Source organism: Tubulanus polymorphus, chromosome 5 (genome assembly GCF_964204645.1).
Source record: "Tubulanus polymorphus chromosome 5, tnTubPoly1.2, whole genome shotgun sequence".
NCBI lineage: Eukaryota > Metazoa > Nemertea > Palaeonemertea > Tubulaniformes > Tubulanidae > Tubulanus > Tubulanus polymorphus.
Window position 1 is genome coordinate 12842614 of NC_134029.1, and position 17447 is coordinate 12860060.

General features: G+C 36.4%; 1 protein-coding gene across 2 annotated transcripts in view; it reads right to left on the reverse strand.

The window, feature by feature from the left end:
- LOC141905829 (RIIa domain-containing protein 1-like) overlaps nucleotides 1–17447 on the reverse strand; it is a 74166-nt gene that overhangs the window by 48374 nt on the left and 8345 nt on the right. The window contains exon 2 of one of the 2 annotated variants that reach the window (XR_012619277.1): nucleotides 2973–3118. The exons of the other annotated variant lie outside the window; for it this stretch is intronic. The gene's annotated coding sequence lies outside the window, so the exon portion shown is untranslated. The remainder of the gene's footprint in view (nucleotides 1–2972; nucleotides 3119–17447) is intronic. 2 annotated transcript variants of the gene reach the window in all.

Here is a 17447-nt window from a genome sequence, read left to right on the forward strand (position 1 = left end):
TGTATGATATCATACGGATTGTATCAGTAACAGCGGTAAGGCAAGGAAGCCTTTGCACTTTTAACAAAAACTGAGTTGAAAAGGGAAAAAGAAAAATAAATAGCCTATAGCTGCAAAGCAGCGATAATGGGTTTTCTGCACAAGTCTTAGAATCCTGTTCAACGGTGGATTTCTACGAAGCATTTGATAAGGCACAACATCAGCCATAACTAAAGAGGCTATTAGGAAACAGTATCGATGATAGGTCGCTCAAATGGCTCAGCAGTTATCTCTGAACGAAAACTTTTAGCCGAAATCAACGGAACGCCTCATCTTGGAATAAGTCAGTCTAACTAGTGGAGTCACGCAAGGTAGTATCTTAAGTCCTCTGCTGTTTAATGTCCTGACAAATGACAAACACAGTAATCCAAAAAATACCAGACCGAGTAAATTTCCAAAACGACCTTTACACGCTGTTCGACCAAAAAACTTAATGTTCCAACAAGAAAATCTTGTTCGAATGAAAACAATTCTTTTAACCAAAACTTTTCTTCATTCTGACAAAAAATGTGTTCGAATAAAAAGCAATGTTATTGTTGAAATGAAAAACTTTTTGTCCCGGCAAAAAAATTTGGTTGAGCGAAAACAATTTTTTTCGAGCGTATGTTTGAATGAAAACAATTCTGTTCGATTGAACGAAATACTTAATACTTTTGGTTCGGAAAAAAAACTTTTTACAATATACTTGTTCGAACGAAAAACTTAATGTTCTGACAAGAAAATTCGGTTCAAATTAAAACGATTCTGTACTGTTGTTCGAACGAAAAACCTTTCGTTTGGACAAAAAAAAGTTTGTTCAACTTTGTTCTAACGATTTACTCAAATTGGTTAAATCGAACAAAATATTATTAGTTCGAACGAAATACATTCTATTCCGAAAGAATCTTCAAGCGAAAGGTCTTTTGAACGAAAAAAAAAGATATTTCTGGGGCTCTGCAGTAACTTAAAGCCGGACGTAGGTCGACCTTGTGACGCGATGCGATCCTCGTGTTGCATCACAAGTTTCGGTGCAAGTCGGTTGCCATACGATTGTCAGCGACTGTGTGCGACTAGTTTCTACCAGTCGCAAGAGCGCGTAGGTCGGTTGTGACAGTCGTGTCGTGTCGCAGAAAGTAGAACACGTGTGACTCCTTGTGACTGGCGTTGCTGACAGTCGCAGCCCATCGCAATGGAGCGTAGGTCGATGAGTCGTGACAATCGTTGCTGGCGGTCGCAGTGAGTCAAAAGCCGTCGCATTAGGAATTAATGAAATACCAGTTTCATTTATGATGAAAAAACTCAAATGAAAAGTATGGCTTATAAAGCTGTCTGCTCAGAAAAAAATTTAAAAAAAAATCTTCATCTTTGCCAATTAAATTGATAATTGTGATTGATCGTTGCAAGCCAGAACCAGTTAATCACTAATTAACATTCATTTTAATAAATCTGATTCCTCCTTTACAGTGAACTTAGCTTTAACCTAGTAGAGGCTACTAGCCTATGTATATGCGTAGGCCTAACATCCGGACAGATTGGTCGTGGGCCTATTGAATAACAACCCTCCTAAATATCGTAAATTTTGTTTTGAAGTTCAATCCAATGAGTCCGTTAATAAACGCAAGAACAGACCTGCCAACATTGAATTTTTCAAGATAGTATCATTTTTCAAATTTGCCAGTATTTTTTAGATTTTGCCAGTGACCCACTAGACTTGATATGACCTTTGCCAGTAACATTTTCAATATGGCCAGTAACGAATTTTCGGATTAAAATCAGAATATAGAATATTAAAACTACTAGACTAAAGAAATTAATTTTTAAAAATGCATTTATTTTATTTTCTTTCACAATGACGTGAAATATCATTTAATCCATGTGAGATCACTATATCGATTTGACATATCGTACATCTTGCATGATATTTTACTTAATTTCGATGCTATGAAACATGGATATTGTGCGCTGTACGATTTTTTATACTTCTGTTTCCGATATTTCTTAATCATACGTTTTCTACTGCCTGTTACCGCAGTATCAGTTTCAGATTCCGACTCCGAAGAAGACGGAGAAACCCTCCGAATTTTCCAGATTTGACAAAACGTCGTGAACTTCGTCCGCCATTTGCAACATTCATGACAATTTGAGCGATGAAAATTACTCGTTGTAACCGAAAATTCGCTAGACTGGTTCCCGGCTGTATGGAAACTTCGTGACAATTACTCAAATAAAAACCAAATTTCCCCGTAATAAATGTTAATAAACCATTAAAATACCGATTATGTACTGCAAAATTACCTTTATTGACATAATATAAGGAGATTTTTATTGAGGCCGTATTTATTTGCTCATTCCCGTAAAGAACGATATCGGAAAAAAGCGTATTCCATTGCCTGTGCCAGTAACGCCATATTACCGCGGGTAGCACCGGAACAGAATACGGCAAAAACGTAACGGTTGGCAGGTGTGCAAGAATTATACTGTGTTTGTTTGAGACAGTAGAGCTTAGTACTGGTAGGCCCAAAGGTTGCGTACAACTCGATAAACACTTCAAGAGACACAGCGAACGATCTCCTGTCCCCCGGCGAACGCCTACTCCGAATATCAAGCGTGAGTCCAACTTACGGATAGGAGTGTGTTATACACTTGTATTTAGAAGATACCTTGTGCATTTGACAATGATCGGTATGTACTGTAGGAAAAATAGAGTATTGATAAATGGTTGAAGCCCGCAGCCGAATAAAGTAATAATTTCTTTTATTTTGATACCTTGTCGACACAACAGCTTTTCTCCGCTACATCTCTTCGGCGTGTTTAGTTTAGGCCTACGACTCCCCGGTACACCTATGACTTATCCTAGTACATACACGGTAAATTTGGCAAAGAAAAATAGATATTGTAAAACTAATTGTTTGAAGCCCGCGAGAAATCACTGGTAGTAATAAATTTATTTGTACTTGATTTGATTCTCATGGCGAGGAAAACTCGCAGCGGATCTGCGGAACGACGATGTATAGACACACGTTGATTCATCGATAGTTACAGCTCGACAGTGCTTGTAATATTGAGAGTAGTAAATATCATGTGGATCAGTTAAGTGTACCTATGAAGAAAAATAGGTAATTGTTAAAATAACCGTTTGAAGACCGCGACTGAATGTGAAGTCTTGCAGCAATAAATTTGTTTATCTATACTTGAATTGATAATCAGCCTGTGGATGATTTCGGGATGACGACTCTAAAATCACATGTCGCCTCATTGAATGGGGCTCGATTTTCGATGTTTACAGCCCGACAGTGCTTTTGTAACGTTGATTCATCAAAATACGCACGGATTATTTGTAGATCGAAGTGAGCTGAAGGATATCAAACGGATTGTATCGGCAACAACGGTAATGTAAAAAAGCCTATGTACTTTTGACAAAAAAAGTGGAAAAAAATAGTAATAATAATAATAAGAAACACACGAATCTGCGATGTAACAGAAAACCCTAATAATAATCACGCGAATTTCAATAGGGTTTTCTGTGAAGTAACAGAATTAGTTAGAATGAAAACTAGATTTTGATAATTACAGGCCCGTACTAACAGTTGCAGCACACTAACAGACTAGTTAATGTAACGTATTTTCCGGTGTATTAGTCGAGTTTTTAAGACCAAAAATCATGTCCAAAAAAACGTAGATCGACTTATACACCGGCTACACTTTCGATATCGTTTTAAACTGAAGATGTTTAGAGTTCAAGGTCGCCATGATGAAATGGAATATCAATTTATGTTAGGCTACACTCATATACCAATTAGAATTTAGGATGCTGATAAAAATAGTTTCTTATAGTTGGAAATATTTCAAAATTAACTAATGTTAAAAATCAAAAGAGAAAGAAAACCGCGTATATTCATTGTACAGTGTTTATATAAGCCGCGATGCTGTGGCAGCGTGCCAATGATCAATACACAGTCAGTCTAATAATAGACTACAGGCGCGCGGCATTCAACGTATACACTATACATTCAACACGTGGATACAAACAATGAGCACTAATCCGGTAATTTAATATAAGAAACAACAGATCCCAATGATTTAATAATGCAGTTAGTGGTAAAGACTCTCAACTACTATGAGAATGACATCGGCACTGTTTTCAATGTGACATATGTAAACACATGAAAAATCAACTCGACTTATACACCGACTATAGCCCTAGCACAACTTTTTAAACTGAAAATTTGACCTCGACTTATACACCGGGTCGACATGTACACCGGAAAATACGGTAGTGAATACTGTACAGAATAATCCATGAGTTCAATGAAGCCACGTGCTAGTGGTAATTATATTTCTACATTAGTTTACAGCTAACCTGTTTGTTCATTGCAGGTGTTCCATAACATTTCGTTATCAAAGTTTTGTCAATAGAAATGAAGGGGCATGACCGGTTGAATTATAGGCCAAATTATAATTAAGGTTGTATAGAGTTAGGCCTTAGGCTCATTTTTAAATTCAAGATCATTTTGCAAAATTGAACATACAACATGAATTGGCCAGAAAGTAAAAGATTGAAAAACGATGATAGTTGGAGTTGCAGTTGTGAGAGATGACAAAAAAATCATCACCTATAGAGAACTGATTGGAACAATCCTGAGTACAAGATGTGGAACTATTGACTGGTTAATGGATCAAAAGTTGATTGGAGTTTCTCATCAATGTCCAGTTTGCAATGGCGAAATGAAATTGTCATTGGTCGTCAGCAGAAAATCTGCGAGTGAAGGATGGCGATGGAGCTGCTGAAAACGTGTTGAGAGTGTGTTGCACCAACGGTTCAAGTCGCTTCGAGCAAACAATTGGTTTTTGAAATCTAATTGAACGATCGCAGAGATATTAGAAATAACGTATTGGTTATTGCACGGAGTCCAGCAGACTGTCATACAGACTGAAATGGGCTTATCAAGCAAAACTATTGTCGACTGGGCTAGCTTTTTCCGTGAAGTTTTGCAAACTTGTTGTTTTTGACAATTGTAAAGCGATAAGGCGGACTGGGATCAATAGTGGAAATCGATGAAAGCAAGTTCGGAAAACGGAAATTCAACCGAGGCCGATGCGTAGATGGGCAATGGGTTTTCGGCGGCATTGAGAGAGAAATTTTTAAGAATGTGTTCATGGTCAGTGTCGATAAACTTGATAGCGATACAGATACCGATGATCGAAAAGTGGATACTACCAGGAACAAAAATCATGAGCGATTGCTGGAAAGCGTATTCCAGCCTGAATCAACGCGGTTTCAAGCATTTGACCGTTAATCATAGTGTCACGTTTGTAGATCTGGATACAAACGACTAATCTCATAGAGAATCAATGGCTAAATGCGAAGAAGAATTTCCCAAAGTATGGCACAGTGAAGATCCATTTCGATTCGTATCTTGGACATTACTTGTGGCAATGTCGTGTTGGGGATGATGATCCATTTCTTAAATTTACAATCAAATAAATGTACCATAAAAAGGTTGATTACAATGATGGACTAGTAGGCCTATGTGTATGTGTTTTTAATTTGTAATTAAAATTTTCATTGAATTGTCGGTGATTGACTGTTAACCAAGTATTAAGATTATTTGATTTGTGGATAGTTGAAAATAAATAATGTAATTAATTTCTTTAGTTGTAAATAAATTCTATTTTTCACCTTCATATCTATTTCTGTAATCAAATGAATAATTGTGAATAATTGTAAATATAAAAATTGACTTTTTATAGAAATGATTGTTTTTATAGAAATGAATGGTGGATTGTAAATAAAATGCGTCGCAACTTGTATTAGGCCTATATGTATTCTATTTCTTTTCATTTTTTGGAGGTCATAATTTCCAAAGTGCTGGATGAAGAATGAATTAAATCTAATTTCATTAAACATCCCCTGTTCTCCTTAGTCAGTCGTGTAGTTTCACTCATTGTAGGGATTTCAGGTTGAAAATTTCTATGTGTCCTATGTGTCATTCTAATAACTTAAAATGAAGAAGGGGATAGTATAAGCATACAGAATCAAAATTGGTCTAGCGGTTCAAAAGTTATAAGCAATCGAAGGGTGGAAATTTTAGGTATCTTTGACATTCGATTGCGCAATACACTTTAGCCTAGTTCATTTCCAATGAAAGTATCGTACAGGAAGTGTTTAGGTTTTGCTGCTTTTTAGCCAGATAAAGGAATTAAATTCAACATTAAAACCAATATAACTCCCAGAATTTGTATCCGTTTAAAACCAAACTTGGTCAGTATGTTGTCTATACAAAGTTTGTTTAGAATCATGAAAGTAATTGCACAAATACGCAAATTAGGCTAATTTAGGCCTACTGATTAATTAATTAATACCCACTACAATAACCATTAACACATAATACTATAGTTTATTTCTCAAGATAAATGATACTTAAGACATGGAATATCAATTTTGAGATAATATACTGAAGATATCGTGCATCCGGGTGATACCGGTTACCACGGTTACCATAAGGTAAGTATCAAGGCGGTCATCTTGAATCTAAATAATGTTTAATGTATTTAGTTGATTCGATACGGCCTCATAGACCGTTATTATTTGAAATAACTAATCTTACTGGATAAGTTCAATGTTTTAAAGCCTTCTGAAATAAAAGATACTAATAATATCATTATATTTCAGATAGGCCTACTCACTTGCCGCAGAAGAATAGGATAAAGCGTTGAAGAGATCTTCTACATGGTTTTCCGAAATTAAATCAAATTGAAATGAATGGAAATGCCTTTGTTATTCTTTAGACCCTAACAGACTTACCCATGAAATATCTATATCATGATATCTCAAATTGAGGCTCGAGGAATGGTGGCCATCTTGTTTTGCGTCGATATTTCACGGAAAGTCAATTTTAACAAAGTATGTCATGTTTGGTATCTAATTAAAGGTCTCCTTCTAGGCAAATCATTCGAATGAAAAAGAAAATTGATAATATAATCCTCTAGAATCTGTTTGACTAACCATTGGTTGGTGGGTATTTTTAGGCCTACCAGCAGCAGTTATTTAGCGAAAGGGTCAACTGGAATTGAATAACCATGAACAAATGAATGACAACTAACTGCTTTTCAGAGGGATATCCTAGTATTCAAGATGAAATATCAAAATATGAAATGACTACTTTATTACCTAAAGGTGAAACAGATGGGAAAAATAAAATTTCTTTTTAGCAAAAAATGAGCTAAAACTTTAGACAAAACTTGGATTCTTGTGCAAAGTTTTTAAATTGGGTAGGCCTTATCATTATTTGTCTTATATATTGCCGATTTCATAATAAAGTGGTGTTTTACTTGCTAAATTGATATTTAGAGTGGTAAAAATGAACCAGGAAGTGTTTTGATTGATCAGCTGGCAGCCGGTGTGGAGCCGGTAGTGACTCAGATGTAAACAATTTGAAGCGCCTTTCTGACTTTAGGTCAAAATCCGCGAAAGACTACTAAATCAATCTTACAAGTAATAATTGAAAACAATATAGGCCTATATTGATTCGCATGCTTTTTTAACGCGTTTGAAAAATGCATGAACAAACATGGCCGCCATCTTGTTTCCTAGAAATGAGCCGACGCCCGCTGAACTACGACTTATTTCACCGTAACTATGCAAGATACACTCATTTAATTTACAACACAACAAATAACCGGTAAATTGAGTATACTGAGCAAGTTTGGCTTTAACCGAATATAAAATACGGTTTTTATGAGCGATTGAAAATTTGAAGCATGGAAAACGCTAATTATGACACATTTTGATCACGTCACCTGAAATCCCTATAGGTTGATTAAAATACGTAGATTTACGTATCTACGTAAATTCACGTACTGTACATTAATTTACGTATTTAGCTATTGAGAAAGTTTGCAAGTTTTCGCCGTTATACACGCTCTTTGATTTTGATGTTTTATCCCAACTCCATTGCATTTAAAGTTATTCCTGAGTGATAAGAATTAAGGAAAAAATAAAAGAACATTCAGGGACTACACATTCCTGCTGCAACTGGCATTAAAGATCGTTAGATTGGTATGAAAAATGGTGAAATTATAAGGGTGGCAGCACCAGCTGGCTTAAAGTTTTTGCGGGGAAAACCAGGTTTCAATATCATTTTCGACAACAGGGTGAAGAATATCTTCATTTAGGAGTTCTATTGATAAAAAATTTCACTCAATTTTGAAATTTTTTGCTTCTTAAGATTTTTCACAGGTTTCAAATTGACAAAAACAAGTGAAATAGGGCAAGTCAACTAATCGGAAGATTCAATGATAAATGTTGTTTTATACAGGAGTTTTGTTTTTTATTTGTATTTTCAATATTCACTATAAAATCTGAAGCTTTTTTGAGAATAAGTACTTGCTATGCATCAAATTAGTGACCATAGTACTCCCATTATGTCTTCAAAAATTTGTGCTGACAAAACGCCACGGTAGATCATCAAATGCCACGGCAGAAATCAGCAGAACTTAGCCCTCCACCCCTTTAAACACAAACTGTGTTCCCCGACCGCAAGATCTCTTACGCAACAGCCTCCAAAATATGGCAGTGATGGGTAAAATACAACCACTGTCTTACGTCAACCCGTCACCCCTATTAACACAGTTAAGATAGAAATACCAAACTTTTTCTAAAAGAACTTCAACCATTGGTTAATATCATGGAGTGAAAGCCAATCAGATGTGCCGTCTGATACAGGGTGTACCACTGGCCATAGGGGGTATAGGTTATGCTTTGACCTACGTAAAATTACGTACATTACGTATCTTACATCACTCTGTCACTGTCACTGATTCCCCCATAATTGTTCTGCTGGCGTATTGATATACGGCGAATCACACGACTTCTCACATATTAGTAAAAATAGTAGACTTGCACGGCTGTTTGGGGTAGGCCTAGTCTAGTACCTAGCCGTCGTTCTACAAACAACGTCTAGGGCGAAAGTGCTCATATAAGGTTAATTTTCGTCCCTCATTTTGAAGGACGAGGCTTTGAGCGTCTATTTCACCCCTTAAAACATTTTCACTACATATAGCCTCACCTTACCCTAACCCTAGGGGTAAAACCGACCCTAATCCTCACCCTAACCCTAAACCTAACCCTCTGGACCCTCTAGACCCTAACCCTATCAAAACCCTAACCCTACACCCAATATAATGATGTTATTATATTTTATTACTATATAGCCATTGGCAAAATAGCGTTTACTAAAATAATGCCGCATTGGCAAAATATCCACTTCCAACCAGGCCTAATTAATCTTTAGTACAAAGGTTTGATTTGACACTAAAATCAGTTGTTGCATTGCAACTAACAGGAGTTAACCTCTAGGCCTATATGATACTTTAGCGTCAGACGTTGTAGGGAACCGTAACAACGACTGGTATTCAGAATAATGTCTATTTCAACCTGACTTGAGAGCATTCTGGGTGGCCTAGCTCAGTCAGTTTTGGTAGTACATACCTTATAGAAGTCATACTTATAGAAGGACCAGAATGCATTAGCAGCTGACCTAGTCTAGTACCTAGCCGTTGTTCCTGAAACAACGTCTAGGGCGAAAGTGCTCATATAAGGTTAATTTTCGTCCCTCATTTTGAGGGAGGCTTTGAGCGTCTATTTCACCCCTTAAAACACCATCAACTTACCTCAAACTGACTGTTCTGTAATCAGATGGAAGTTAAATATTGTTTGTGCATAAATTTGTAATCCTAAGTAGCTTTTGACAATCGTAGTAGCTCAAAACTTTTGACTAGTCGCCTCAAAAAACAGTTGAAGTGAAGCAACATAACAAATATGGCGGCTTTTCGTGGTGCATGATGGGAGTGTTAATTATGGATTCGAACTTAAACTTGGACTGACATTGATGCCAATGCAGATATTATTCTTGTTTTAAATTATCATGGTTAAAATTTACCAAAATTTATGCGTTTTATCAACAAAAAATAACATTTAGAGTAATTTTAGAGAGACATATTGAATTTTCACATTTCATTAATTTAGTCCGTATTGGAAATCCCGATAGTGGCAATCAATTCAAATCAAATCAATAAATTCTCCGGTTCGCGATTTAAATCATCAAAAATTTTGTTATAAAACATGTTTTCAAAGTCAACAAGGTAACTAATTTATTTATTTTAGTACAAAGGTTTGATTTGACACTAAAATCAGTTGTTGCATTGCAATTAACAGGAGTTAACCTCTATATGATACTTTAGCGTCAGACGTTGTAGGGAACCGTAACAACGACTGGTATTCAGACTACAGCTGACCTAACATATCACGGTGAGATTTAAGAATAGGTGACTATAGCGGGTGGTACTCCCGTAAATTGTCTATAGATGGTACCAGGCGATACTTAGCAATCCAAAAGGGACTGGTGGATAGATGGCGGTGCGACATAGCCTACATGATGATAAAAAGAGAACGTGGCTTTTAGGACTGACAACTCTACAGTTCTACACCTCGACACCTCAACAACTGACAAAGATATAGAGAGAGCGTGGTTTTTGTACAGACAACTCTACAGCTCTACGACTACACCTCAAAAAATGTTGAACAGATTAAGATAAAAGATGAGTGAGTGTACAGTGTACCATGTACTTTGTACTGTGAGTGTGAGAGAGTGAGTGTGTACGGTGAGTGAGAGTGGGTGTGTACTGTGAGTGTCAGTGAGTGACAGTGTTTGAGTGTGAGTGAGACTGTGAGTGAGTGTGAGCGTGCACAGTGAGTGAGAGTGAGTGACAGTGTTTGAGTGAGACTGTGATTGAGCGACTGTGAGCGTGTATGGTGAGTGAGAATGAGTGTGTACTGTGAGTGTCAGTGAGTGAAAGTGTTTGAGTGAGAGTGTACTGTGAGTGTCAGTGACCGTAAGCGTAAGCTGTACTGTGAGAGTGAGTGTGTAGTTTGAGTGCGAGTGTCTAATAATTTAGTGTGAATGTAAGTGTGTACTGAGAGTGAGAGTGAGTGTGCGGTACTGGAGTGTGTGTTAAGATCGTAGGTTTGATAGCTCATTTAATCTGATGCATTAAATTTGAGGATTGTATTAATTGTGTTTTATGTAGGCCTACCGTACGTAAATAAAATGAGCAGTTATGAATTGGTTATCGATGAGTTGTTTGTGGTTGTTTCATGAAAATCGGGGGGGAGGGATATCTTCACCAAGTCCTTGTTCTTTGGGATGTGAATTGTGAATATGGAGGTGCCCCCTCATTTGTTGTCTCTTCCTTTTTGTGTGGTGTCTGTTTTTGTTACCGTAATGTTGTTTTCCATTTATTGAAAGAACGGGTGTTAAATTACAGGTTGAAATTGTATCATTGGCGGCTTTTCCGTTGCGCCTGCTGGACACCCCGCTTCACATGATAGTAGTCGAACGGTTTTTGGTGGCAATTAGTGTGACATCATGCCATGGTGGGCCGTGTTCGTTTATTTGTCATTATATTGACGGATTAGTTTGGGTTGTTGTGGTTTCTAAGTAGTCTATTACTTTGACAAAAAACCGTCGGCTGTTGTAGTAATTAATGCGAATTACAGTGGAGGTAATTATTTAGATGGCGGGTTGATATAAGTTGTGTTAACAACCTACTGTCTGTCACACCTACTCTCCGTGCGACGTTTTGGTCCTTAATTTCGTTAATAATCGGTTTATCTACCTTTATTACGCATCAATTTGTTCAGTGAGGAATTTGCATTCAGAAATACAGTCAAACCCGCTTTATTCAGATCACTCGGGACCCCTAAAATTCGTCCGAGTTATGTGAAATCCGAATTAAATAGATAGCCTTTTGTGTAGCAATTTACCATGCCTCTACCATTGAAAATGACAACAATGAATGTTGCACTTTAAATCGAAACAAAATATCAATTATTATTCTATGTATAAACTATATGCCATCGCAATATAAACAGTCTCAGTCTTTTTTCACAAAGAAGGCAGAAATCAATGTCTGCTTGGCGAGTTTCGGGACGTCCCGTCGAAGAAAGTTCTCATATTTCAGAGAGAAAACCAATACTCCATCAACGAATTTCTCGTCGGTTGACTTGGCCAGTGCAAATCTGTTTAGAACATCCAAAGCCCCATGAACGTCGGTGACACTCGGGTTGGGATTTAATATTACAGCGCACTGTAAGGCCTACTATCGCAACAATCAATACCGTTAGCCTATTCTAATAGACTGTTTGCCCGATCGTATACTGTATATATTGCAACGCAGCGACGCGTAATGCAGCACATCACTATGACTATCGAGCGTGGATTGCATCATGTTGCGTCGCACGGCACTGCCGCTGTGCTCTTTTCGATATCAAAATTTATCATCCGAATAAAGTGGTAAGATTTGAAAGGATATGGACAAATGGGACTTGAAAATTCATCCGGAATAACCGAAAATCCCAATAATACGAACCGAATTAAGTGAAATTTTTTTAAATATTATAATAAAAAAAGGAAGGGACTTTTAAAAATCATCCGAGATACGTCAAAATCCGAGTAAAACCGATCCGAATAAAGCGGGCTTGACTGTAAACAACAATTTTCACTAAAGTTGTTTTTGTTTTCATTTATGAGCGATAGTTTACTTAGCATACGCTCGCGAAATGCTGAAAAATCAGCTACGCGGACGCTCGGAAACGTTACAGTGACGTCAAAACCTGCTCATTAGCATATCAAAATACAGTAGGTGGCGCCGTTTTTCAGCATTACGCGAGCATATGCTGGGTAAACTATCGCTGATAGATGAAAACACAAACAAATTTATGCCAGTTCACATGATTTATTTCTGAATGCAAATTCCTCACTGAACAAATTGATGCATGATATTTACAGATCAACCGATTGTTAACGAAATTACGGATCAAAACATCGCACGAAGAGCAGGTGTGACAGACAATAGTCCCCTATTCTTGAATCTTCTTATAGGGATTTCAGGTCACGTGATCAAAATGTGTCATAATTAGCGTTTTCCTCGCTTCAAATTTTTATTCACTTACAAAAAACGCATTTTATATCAGATTGAAACCAAACTTGCTCAGTATACTCAATTTACCGGTTATTTGTTGTGGTGTAAATTTCATGAGTGTATCTTGCGTAGTTACAGAGGAATAAATCGTAGTTCAGCGCGCATCGCCGGATTTCTAGGAAACAAAATGGCGGCCATGTTTGAACATGCATTTTTCAATCACGTGAAAACCGCATGCAATTTTTTAGGTCAAATCCGCAAGCCCACTGCTGATTAGCTGATTATTTGACCTCAGAACATTTTAAAAACATTTCTCGGCTATAACGTAGTGATGCGTACTTTTTTGCCCGGCCGTGTTTTTGCTATTTTCAAGCGATGAACGTATTTCAAAGCTTCAATAAGCGAAAATTATAATAATTGACAAAAAGTACACCCATACGTTTCAAAATTGAATACTTAATTAATCATTTTCTGTAATTACTTTTATGATTGATTTAGTAGTCTTTCGCGGATTTTGACCTAAAGTTGGCGAGGCGCTTAAAATTGTTTACATCCGGGTCACTTCCGGCTCAACACAGGCTGCCAGCGGATCAATTAAAACACTTCCTGGTTCGTTTTTGCTACTCTAAATGGCAAATTAGCAACTAAAACGACAATGTTACTCATTAAATTCATTCTTTATTAAGAAATCGGCCAAGTTTAAGTAAAATAATGGCTATCGAATGGCAAATTTTTTAGTATTTTCCATCAGAATCCAGGCCTTGTCTTGCTCAAATTTTTTCCCAACCAAAAATTTACTTTTCCCGATCTCCTTTGCCTAATAAGTTGAAATATTCGTCTTGACTATTAATGGAAATGCTAGGATAGCTCCTGAAATGAATATTTACTTATTTGTCTTTCTTTTTTTGACTCGAGGCCTCCTAGTCCAAGGCCTACCACTGCAATGTAACTGCCGCCAGTAGTGCAGTAGGCCTAAAACACCCAATCAATGGTTTTTCGAGCCAAATGATGTTGGTCACCTAAATCTAACCTCTTATAGGCCTACGTAGGTCTATCCTCTTGATGTTGTTGAATATATTATTCAAAATCAGAAAAAAACTATGTAACAAAGGCCTTGAGATTTTGCGTTTTAGTAAAAAAGACTTTCGGCTCCCGAAACCTCCATCAATAGGCAAACCAATACAGCTTTGATGACTATGAGGTATTAATGTTTCATGGGTGGCCATACTGATGAGTGAAACATTTTATGTTAGGAATATTTTCACGTTGTGAAATGATAGATGTGAATACGGTTGTCCTAATGTTCATGATTGTGCATCTTATCTTCTGGGATCAATATTTACAGACTAATACTTTGTCTCATACATTCACGAGCTAGTTTGTCACCATTCTTATTCATTAGAAGAAACTTCCTGGAAAAAGACCTTTCATTAGATACCAAACATGACATACTTTGTTGAAATTGGTCACTTCCGATGAAATATCAACATAAAACAAGATGGCCGCCTTCTTGCGAGCCACAATCTGAGATATCATGATATAGATATTTTTTCGAGATGCCTTTTAAGGATCTCTGAAAGAATAACAAGGGTTTACACATTCATTTTAATAGATTCATTTTTTCTGAACTTGATAAATCTCTTCAAATGCTTGTCTGATTCTTCTGCGGCAAGTGAGGATCTGAAAATATAATGATTATTATTAGTATCTGAGCATCTCAAAATGCAGGAATATGATCTTAGGAACATTGAGATATTCTAGAAGAGGAGTTATTGCTAACAATATAGGTCTAAAGGCCATATCGAATGAGTTATTTACAATTAAGTGGAAGTTAATTAGATTCAAGATGGCCGCCTCAATACTCACCTTTTGGTTACCACGGTAACCGGTATAACCTAGAAGTTCGATGTCTTCATTGTATTTACCTCAAAATTGATATTGGATGTATTCCAGTATCATTTATCTTGAAAAAGAAACTCTCATATAGTGTATTAATGGTATTGTAGTGTGTATTAATTAACTAATAAGTATGCAAATTAGCCTAATTTACATATTTGCATAAATACTTCTAGAATCTCAAAACTCTTTTTACCGACGACATACTGAGCAAGTTTGGTTTCAATCAGATAGAAATTCTGGGAGATATATTAGTTTTAATGTTGAATTTACTACTTTAATCAGGCTAAAAAGCTGTAAAACCTAGACACTTCCTGTCTGACTCTTTAATTGAAAATGAACTAGAGTGTATTGCGCAATACAATGACAAATATACCCCAAATTTCCAGGTAAGCGATTTTTTCTACCGGCCACAGTTAGGTTTCGCTCTGCGCATGTTCTGAATATACCGGAAGTAAACAAACCGTGACGTACGCGGAAGTAAAGTTCAGCACATGTTAGTCGCAATTGAAATTAATTCTTTTCTCTCTTTCTTCTATTCTATATGAAATACGTGTGCCACAAATGATGTTTTTTCATGTCAAATGTATTTTGGACAAAAAGGAAGATCCAATACTCAGAACAGTAGTTGCCAAATCTGGTAGTCATCTCTTGACCGATGAGGGATTGCGGTCCTTGAAATTAAATTCCTATGTTACTACTAGTGAGTAAGTAGTGTGTTGTTTCGGAAGATCTTAAAACTCATCTCATACAGTTCTAGACAACATGTATTGTTACTGGATAATAAATCATCCCATGTGCATTTTTTCATTGAACTTTATATCAATATCTTTTGCTCTTTATTCAGGTGATGAACAATGGCCCTAGCCCTTGAAGCTGAAAAAAGTATGTATGACTGTACGGTTATTGATTCTTATATAGGCTAATAACCCCGATTGTCGCAGGAAACAAATCACGATACAAAAATAATCTGTTCAAGAAAGTATGTAGGCCTAGTACTTTGATAACTTTTCTCGTTTTTCATTTACTCTTGAGACTCCTCATAAAATCTATTTGATTACTAGATAAATTTTGAAAACAAAGATATGATCATTGGCGGCTACAACAAGGATGGTAATCATTGGGTTCTGGTTGTAAGTAGAATTATAATTATTTGATAATTTCGGTATTTATTTGTCAAATATTAAGTATTTAGAAATAATGCATTTTTTTATTCATATTAGATGATCAAGCCCAAAAACTATGAAATCGTCTAGGCCCTACCTTGATCCGTTTGGAGCATCTGATTTTAAAAAAGCTCAAGCACTGAAGAATATTAAGTAAGAAATCATTATGAAAACTGCGTTATTCTCTATCGATGTCAATGTATTATGTATAATTTCCAAACTATTTCTCATCTCACTGTAAGGTCTTACTTGACTTACTGAGCCACAGCCCTTGGTAGACATGACATTGATGATATTGAATGGTCCATAATCGAACCGCCTCACCAGAAACAACTTGATGGGCATAGTTGTGACGTGCTGACTATTTTGGTAGGATTGATTTGTTTAATTTCAATATTATTGATTATTGTTCAACAAATCTCATTCAATTACATATGTGTATTCAACAGTATGCTGGCAGTGTTCTTCAAGGTACCGACACAACCCATATTTCAACAGTAAATGCAAATTCACATCGTTGGACATCAGCCGCTGCACTAGTTAATGAATCAGGTAGGCCCTCGACCTTACAGTTATTAAATTCAAAGTTCATTATAATGCAATCCTTTTTTATTTTAATGCCAGTGCTCGCTAAATGCCATTTCAGAGAACCAAATTGCCCAATCTAACTCAAATTTGATGAAAGTTCCATTCTTTATAATGCCAATTTTGTTATTATGCCATGTTTTCCATTTGCCGCAACAGTGTTCTAATAGCCTACTGTATAGGCTTACACAAACTGATTGGCTATCTTTCTCCTTTTATCCTAGATGATATAAGTAACATATGCCATGTCTGTGGAAATGAAAATGGCAAGTCTTCTGATTGGGTAAGTATAACTTGAATAGATTTAGGTGAGATAAATTAAAAAGACCAAAAGAATATACAATGTACCAAGGGAATTATGGCTAGTAATTGCAGGGAGGGTCAAAGTCATGTTTTGTGTTTTGATTGTTAAGACAGAAGCACCCACAGATAAATGAACATTAATCAATATCAATATACAGTTCTGTTATTTCTTTTCTAGGAGGAATGTAGTTAGTTACCTAATCGTTGGTGGTAAGCTTTTTATAATCGGATGGGCTTATACCAACGTTAGGGATGACAAGGACCAAAACACAGTTGAAAAAAGTAACACTTCAAAAATATACTTTCTATTCACTTCAGTCCACAATTAATGGCTTAATTCACAAACTAACACAGGTACCTTTCGAAATAATCCAATTTTATGTATGTTTCGAGTGATTAATCAACATTATTTTAAAAAAATTAATTAATTTCTCCACAAATTTCGCCATTGGCCGCCATTTCTCTGTATTGCACATGTGGCATGATAAGACAAGGGGA